An 8,720-nucleotide genomic window follows, 5' to 3' on the forward strand; every position below is an offset into this window, starting at 1 on the left:
GACTTGCACCTGATTTCATTGTTTTGGGTAACTCTTATATTTGTTTTGAAATCTGGAGGTTTTAGATTTCTTTTTGTTGTTGTTTTTAAAGTTGATTTCTCAGGATTTGGGTTTTTTTCCCTGTTTTGGTTGTTTTTCTTGTTTTTTTTCTGTAGCTTTTTTGTATTTTCTAGTCAAATAATTAACCAAGATTTGGAACTAAGCAACCATGTTTCCATCAGAAGTTTTTCTAAATAATTGGAACACATATCGATACTTTAAAAAGTAAGTAGATATATGACCCTTTTATCTGGTGTGAACTTAAAGTTTGCAAATAACATTCTTCAAAGAAGAGAAATGTATTATCTTAAATTGTTTTATTTTATCAGAAACTGTAATAAAAAATATTTTAAAAATAGTTGATACCTGATTTTAAAATAAACAACCACAAGTGAATGAGTATAATTGAGGCAATACATGCCACTCTGTTTTTATGCACCATGGTTGTAACATTCTGAAGAGAGATGTATAATTTAAAATTAAGAAATATATTCTAATATGTATGAGCATGAGGTGAAGCTAAAGACCCATATGATCATTTTTTAGGAACCATGTATTATTGCTTTTATTTCAAAGTATAATAGAGAAAAGTTTATTGTTTTGTTTGCAAGATTTGCTTTTTTAGGAATTATGTTAGGTCTGTCCTTCCAAAGCATGAAGGATACTGACCTTTAGTGATTCCACTATACATCAAGTTTGTTTTTAAGTTTCTGGTATTTTATTGTCTATCTCAACTTTGAGAGCAAATGGATATTCCCTGTTCATGCACAACCAGAGTTGCAATCATAAGTGAAATATTTACTTGTTTAATAACTCATTTACTTATTAATTTAAATCTTTTGGCAATGGTATGAAATGGTCACTAGTCAATCCTGTTCAATTAGTTGTTTTTATGACACAATGCAGAAATTCTTGGGTAATAATATTGCGTAATAAACCTTTGGGTGATATAAAGATACACATATACTAGAGTACTGAACGCAATATAGAGCCACATGTGTCAAATTAAGTTCTTCTATGGCAGAGTTGGAGCTTTGCTTTTAGTTTAGTATAGTCAAGCATCTCATTCTTTGTTTGTTTGTATTTTATTTATTTGTTTGTTTGTTTTTGTTCATCCTAACCTGAGGATATTTTTTCCGTTGATTTTTAGATAGAGTGGAAGGAAGTGAAAGAAAGGGAGAGAGAGAAACATCAATGTGAGAGAGATACATGTATTGTTGCCTCCTGCACATGCTGAGACAGGGACAGTGGATGGAACCTGCAAGGTGTCCTTGACTGAGAATCAAGCCCATGACCCTTCAGGGCACTTGTCGATGTTCTAACACCAGCCAGAGCTTGCTTTGTTTTGTTTTGTTTTTAGCAATTGTAAATAAATAGCTGAAAGCAGGATATGAAAGCTATTGAGAACTGGATTTGGATTGGGCTCAGTTGTAAATGTGCACTATAAAGATTACGGAAAAAATAAATTTTTGATGCATAACCGCTAAACAGTTTAACACATTTGATAGTGTTGTTAACTATTGTGACTGCGTTGAAAGATCAGTTTGCTGAGCAATGGTGAGCTGTTAACTCAGAGGCAGCCTCAGGGGCTAGTTAGAAACAGTGGGAGTAAACAGTGTTCATAATTTCCCGCTGCAGGAAGCAGTGTCTGGACATCAAAGTGTGGTGATATTTGCTTCAGAAAGGATAGCATTCCATGATGGCAATAACAATGATAATAGTGACAGACAAATCTAAAACCTTGGACTTCAGAACTAAGTAAATTGATAGAATGATAAAAATCATGGAATGTTGGTAGAGCAAAAAAAAATTGGGTCTTGGGGAGCACAAGTTATAGGTAGCTGTGCTCTCTCCCTGAAGTGAAACCTCTGATTTTTTTATTTTTTGTGAGGTTTGGGTATTTTATTGTTCTAGACTGTTCCATAAAGGAGAGTAACAACAGCAGCAGAGCCAAGATGATTCTTAGCAACAGTAGTGTGTATATATGTGTGTGTGCCTGTGCTTTTGTTACATAGTTTGTTTTTATTACAGCATACATTAACATATTAAGAAAAAAAAATAAAGGGCTGAGCTTAGGGAGGGTTTTGCCCAGTATGCCAAACAGAATCCGTTCAGTACCCTAGTAACAGTAGTGAGTGAATGAGGGTATGTCACAAAAGAAGAACTTAGATATCAGAAAGCCTCAATATGTCCTAAGAGAATGCTCTCAAAACCTATTATCCCCCTCTGGAAAAATGCATTATGTTTATTTCCTTGGAATGTAAGTAAATAAGTTCCAGGGAAAGAAACAGCTCTCTTTCCAGGCTGTTTGTTTATACAAACATCTTTGAAACAATAGTCTGGAGGATACTAGGTGTCAATGCTTAGGTGCACAGAGAGGTGAGAGAGTCATGCAGATGGTCTCTCAAAACAAAGTGATGTTCCAACCTCTCTTATTTCCACTAATCTGGTTTAGATATTGCTTTTCTGTCTATACCTCATGCCCCCAATAAGGAGTATAAGGAGTATATTTACCAACTCGCTCTAAGGTTGACCAATAAAAATAACAGTTACCCAGTTAAACTTGAATTTCAGATGAGCATTTTTTTTTTTTTTTTAGTTTAGGTGTCCCATGCAATATAAAAAGCATTACAACCTGGTCGACATGGCTCAGTGGTTGAGTGTCAACCTATGAACCAGGAATTCCCAGTTGGATTCCCAGTTAGAGCACATGCCTGAATTGCAGGCTCAATACCCAGTGTGGGGCCTAGAGGGGGCAGCCAATCAATGATTCTCTCTTATCATTGACTAAAGGCCTGGTGCACAAAAATTTGTGCACTCAGGGGGGGTCCCTCAGCCCAGCCTGTGCCCTCTCACAGTCTGGAACCCCTCGGGGGATGACCACCTGCTGGCTTAGGCCCGCTCCCTGGAGGATTGGACCTAATCTGGCAGTCAGACATCCCTCTGGCAGCCCGGGAGCCCTTGGGGGATGTCAACTTGCCAGTGGGGAGCAGGCTGACGCTGCAGTCGGACATCCTTATCAGGATAAGGGTCCCCACTGGGGTGCCTAGCCAGCCTGGGTGAGGGGCTGATGGCTGTCTGAAGGCTGGCCACAGCCCCTTCAGGTTGGTTGTCCCCCCTGGGGTGCTTGGCCATCCTGGATGAGGGGTTGAGGGCCATTTGTAAGCTGGCCACACCCCCTTCAGGGTGCGGTGGCTCCTGCTGGGGTGCCTGGCCAGTCTGGGTGAGGAGCTGAGGCCCGTTTTCAGGCTGGTTAAGCCCCCAGCCACCCAAGCTTCCAGTGGAGGCTGGTTAGAAGCAGGTATCTGGGCTTTATTTGTCTTCTATAATTGAAACTTTGTTGCCAATGAGGTGAGGCCACACCCGGCTCAGGGCTGGCAGGAAGCTTGGCTTCCTCCATTGCCCAGGCAACCGAGCCTCCTGCTTGCTCCAGCTCCATCGCTCTTGGCAGCCATCTTGGTTTTGTTAATTTGCATATAGTCTCTCTGATTGGCTGGTGGGGGCTTAAGGCATTGCAAAGGTACAGTCAATTAAAATCTTTGTCTTTTATTAGTGTAGATGTTTATATATCTCTCTCCCTCTTCCTTTCTCTCTGAAATCAATATATACATATACATATACATATATATATAATATTGTAAAGCAATATAAATATATTTCTTGCTTATCTAAAATTCAAATTTAACTGGGAATTATGCATTTTATTTGCTATATCTGACAACCCAAATTCCCTATGAAAAAACTGAAACCTATGCTTTGGTGCTCTTAATTTGAAATTTTTCTTCCAAGGACCTGGGAGGACATCTAGTTATTATATATTTTAATTTTGAATCACTTCTCTTAAAGAAGGTTTCCCAAATCGGTTAAGCTTTGAGCAATTGAAAACCTGTATATTCTCCTGGGCCTAATAGTACCATTGAATTACCCATAGTAATAAGAAAGTTTACTCTCTGGTAGATAAAATAAAGCATCATCTGTGTCTGAATTTCAGATTAAAACATTTTTTGATTCTTATGCCTATGTGTAATTTTTTTTATTTTATAAATATTTTTTCTTCTATTTACAAATTCAATTTCAACTTTTAAAATCCCACTTTCCAAAATTCATGCCAATGTATGTGTTGATAGGGCTAACCAAAACTTTTGAAACTTTTTCCAAAGTATCCAGAACAGAAACTTTCTTCAGAACTTTACCATTGGGATCTGGGCCTGTTTCTTTGGTGAGCAAATGGGAGGGAGTGTAATAATAACTACCCATCTTGTATGGATTATTCCAATTCTTCAGAAATCCACTCTTTGAGTATACTTCTAACACCAATTCCAGTTTTTCAGCCCACCTAGCATTATTCATTATCATATCACCTTTGTACAACTCACTACAAGATGCCAAAGCACTGCTTATTAACTTTAGATTGTTTTCTTATACCAAAATATAAGCATACATCTTTTCTCCCTTGTCCATTGCCTTATTTGCATCACATAACACAGTACCTAGAATATAGTAGGCTATCAAATATGTATTGAGAGATTGAGTGAATTGAATATATTCAAGTACAATTTTGTGTTAGGTACAATGTCTGGGACTACAATGTTAATAAAATTGCACTCATGAAGTTTAACAAGTCAAGGAGATATTTAGAACATTTATAAAAATGCATATAACATTTGTGAACATTTAAAAAATGAATGCACAGAACTTTGTGAACACAATATTTTCAAATATCAGGAAAACAAAGAAGAAGACCCTCTATTTTTATTTTTTATGAGGAAAGCTGCTGTCAATGTGATTTGTGTCTTGATTTTAGAGAATCTTTCTGTGACCTTATCATCCCTATATAACAGATGTTTACCTTAAAGGGAACATTTAACTAATTTTAATTGCTTTCTGATAATCTAAGATTAACTATTATCTCATTAGAAACTCTCAGAGTCATAGACCAGAGAGTTTGACAAACCTTCTGTTTGACTGCAATAATCTATCAACACAGGCAAAATAGTCTAACTAAGGGGGCAGATGCTGACTCAAACCCTCAAGCTAATGGTTACACTAATTTGCCCCCTGTCCTACTGTCTAGATTTATGAAAATCAACTCAAGCACCAAAATTAGTGCTTGCCTTTACTATTATACTATATTCCTCATGATTCAAACAAAATTCCTAAAAATTGCATTTGACAGCACCTACAGCTAGTAATTGAAAGTTTTTCTGTGAATGAATACAAAGTCTTTCTTATGGAAATAACACACTTAGTGATGATGCAATAGAACACTCACTCATGAAAACACATTTGAATTTATGTAAGGAATTTGATAAACCCTCTGCACAATCATAGCCAAACTATAAGATTATCAACACATCCATTTTTGAGAATTCACACTGTATAGGATATGTTTCTGAAAAAAAGACCTATGGCTAAATATAATATGTTACATTTTAAAGGTGTGGTATATGTAACAGGAATTACAAAGACTTCACTTTGATATATGATATAGTGGTTTATACCTTAGAACTAAGAGTCTTAGTATTTGAAGATATATTTGCTATTAGCTATTCTTTTTCAGGGAGGAAATCTTTGGTAATATCTTAATATTTTTTTTCAGACGCTAAAAAAAAAGGTGCTTCTAGTCAAATTTGAAAATATATACTAATTACCTATAAACCCTTCCTACCAGTTCAAAGATAACTTACAACTCAGTATTCTGCTATTGCTCACTTTTATAGGATTAGCAATGGTGTGTTGGTGCAGTCTCAATTTAATAATGAGTGCCATTTGGAAATGCTTGCAGCTTCATTTTCTTTTCCCGCTTGTGTCTTCTTCTCTTTTCTTTTTCACTTTCTCTTTTGCTCTTTTTCTTTCTTTTCTTCCTCCCCCCACCTCTTCTGTATTTCCTTCCTTTCATATGTCCTTCCTTTTCCGTGAAGAAATTATGCAGTGTTGAGCAATACTATTTTAAATTTTCTAATTTATCTGACCATTTATTTTCTATTGACAATATTGTGACGAATGCTTAGTCTGGTAATGTTGACTTATAGCACAGCTATACTATCATTTTGTAATAAACATGATGCTGTTTGGTCCTATTTCTCTAAAGAAAAATATTGGGGGTGGGGGTGCTTAATAATACCTACTTAACTTTCATGGATTATTGTAATCCTTTAAGAATCTAATACTATCAAATTTGATAGTAAAATAAGGCACAATCCACTATGCCTTTAATAATGTCACATTCAAAGTTTTTTTTTCTTTTTTTTTTTATTTTGACATGATGGCATACACTGATAAAAAAATAATAATAAAATATCATGGCATGATGCTACTCAAGGCACTTGAGATGACCCATTTACAACTGTGTCTCTGCAATTTGTAGTGACTGTGCATCAGTGTGAAATGATAAGAGCACCATGTATGATGTCTCTTGCAATTACTCAGCCCTGCTGTACTGCCAAAAGAGCCACAAACAATATGTGAACAAACAGACACACTGTTTGTTCCAATAAAACTTTATTTATGAACACTTAAACTTGAATTTCATATAATTTTCACATGTCACAAAATGTTATTTTTTTAATTTTTAAAAACTTTTAAAAAATGTAAAAATATTCTTAGGTCACAGGCCATGCAAAAATAATCTGATTGTCAGATTTCATTTTCTGACCTAGTTGTAGATCCATCTGTTTGTATGTTTCTGAGAATTGTTTAGTGCTTCATAATCTCTTAAATTTAATGAATGGTCTGCTCAATTTTCACTACTCTCCATTTCATTTTTGTTATAGACTTAGTGTTTGTGTCCCCTAAAACTGATACATTGATGATCTAACTCTCAGTGTGGCAGTATTTAGAGGCAGGGATTATGAAGAAGTAATTCAGGTTAAATGAGGTCATAAAAGTAGAGATCCAATAGATGTCTTCAGAGGAAGAGACATGAGAGAGAGAATTCTCTTTCTTCACATGCAAGCACTGAGAAAGGGCTATGTGAGAATAGAGTAAGAAGGGGGCCAGATGTCTATAAGCTAGAAAGAAACTCTTACCAGAAATGGAATTTTCTGGTACCTTATTCATGGAATTCTAGCTTCCAGAATGTCAGACAATAAATGTCTATGTTTGGAACAAACAAAGCCTGTAGTATTTTGTCATTGTAATGCAAGCTGACTAACACAATATTCTTTGGAAACTTTAAGAGCTGAACAATTCCACCACCAAAAGGCTAACTTTAGTGAGGTGAAGAAGAACCCCATGCTCTCCACACATGGGGGAGGAGACATGCATTAAAGAGACAACTTTATTAAGTATTAGAAGATCACAAGAGGCCAGGTGCACGAATTCATGCATGGGTGGAGGTCAGCTGGGTATGCGGGAGGTTGGCGGGCCAGCCCTGCTGTCTGGCTGAACTTCTGGTCGAACTCTCTCTCTCTCTCTCTCTCTCTCTCTCACAACCGAACAGGCTGTATGGGGTGACCAGGCCATCAGGGGCTTAGTGAGGGACAACCAAACAACTGAACAGCAGGCTGCATGGGGCAACCAGGGCGGCAGGGGGTTAGTGAGGAATGACCAAACAACTGAATAGCAGTTTGTATGGGGCAACCAGGCTGGCAGGGGGGTAGTGAGGAATGACCAAACAACTGAACAGCAGGCTGCATGGGGCAACCAGGGCGACAGGGGGTTAGTGAGGAATGACGAAACAACTGAATAGCAGTTTGTATGGGGCAACCAGGCTGGCAGGGGGGTAGTGAGGAATGACCAAACAACTGAACAGCAGGCTGCATGGGGCAACCAGGCTGGCAGGGGGTTAGTGAGGAACGACCAAACGATTGATCGGCAGACTACAAAGATGGCAGTGCCCTCAGCCATTAAGGAGAGAATATGCTAATTGTTGCCATGCCCTCAAAGATGGCAGTGCCCACAGCCAATAAAGAGGGAATATGTTGCCGAAACCGGTTTGGCTCAGTGGATAGAGCGTCGGCCTGCGGACTGAAAGGTCCCAGGATCGATTCCGGTCAAGGACATGTACCTTGGTTGCGGGCACATACCTAGTGGGAGATGTGCAGGAGGCAGCTGATCAATGTTTCTCTCTCATCAATGTTTCTAACTCTCTACCTCTCTTCCTTCCTCTCTGTAAAAATCAATAAAATATATTTTTTTAAAAAAGAGGGAATATGTTAATTTCCACACCCTCAAAGATGGCAGCGCCCACAGCCACAAGATGGCCAGCAGGGGAGGGCAGTTAAGGCTACCAGGCTGGCAGGAGAAGGCAGTTGGGGGGGGGGGGATTGGGCCAGCAGGGAAGCATTTAGGTGTCAATCAAACTGGCAGGGGAGTGGTTAGGGGGTGATCAGGCTGGCAGGGGAGTGGTTAGGTGGTGATCAAGTTGGCAGGCAGAAGTAGTTAGGGGCAATCAGTCAGGCAGGCAGGTGAGCGGTTGGGAACCAGCAGTCTCGGATTGTGAGAGGAATGTCCAACTGCCAGTTTAACAGGGATCGGGACTAAACCGGCAGTCTGACATCCCCCGAAAGGTTCAAGATTCGGGACTAAACTGGCAGTCTGACACCCCCAAAAGGTTCAAGATTGGAGATGGTGAAGGCTGGGCTGAGGGACCCCCCACCCATCTTCTCTTCCTTTGTCAACTGCTCACCAGGAACACTCCATGAAGCCATACATGCATGCTGAGAGAGAGAAGGCAGTGT

This window comes from Myotis davidii, unplaced genomic scaffold (genome assembly GCF_000327345.1).
Source record: "Myotis davidii unplaced genomic scaffold, ASM32734v1 scaffold42, whole genome shotgun sequence".
Lineage (NCBI taxonomy): Eukaryota > Metazoa > Chordata > Mammalia > Chiroptera > Vespertilionidae > Myotis > Myotis davidii.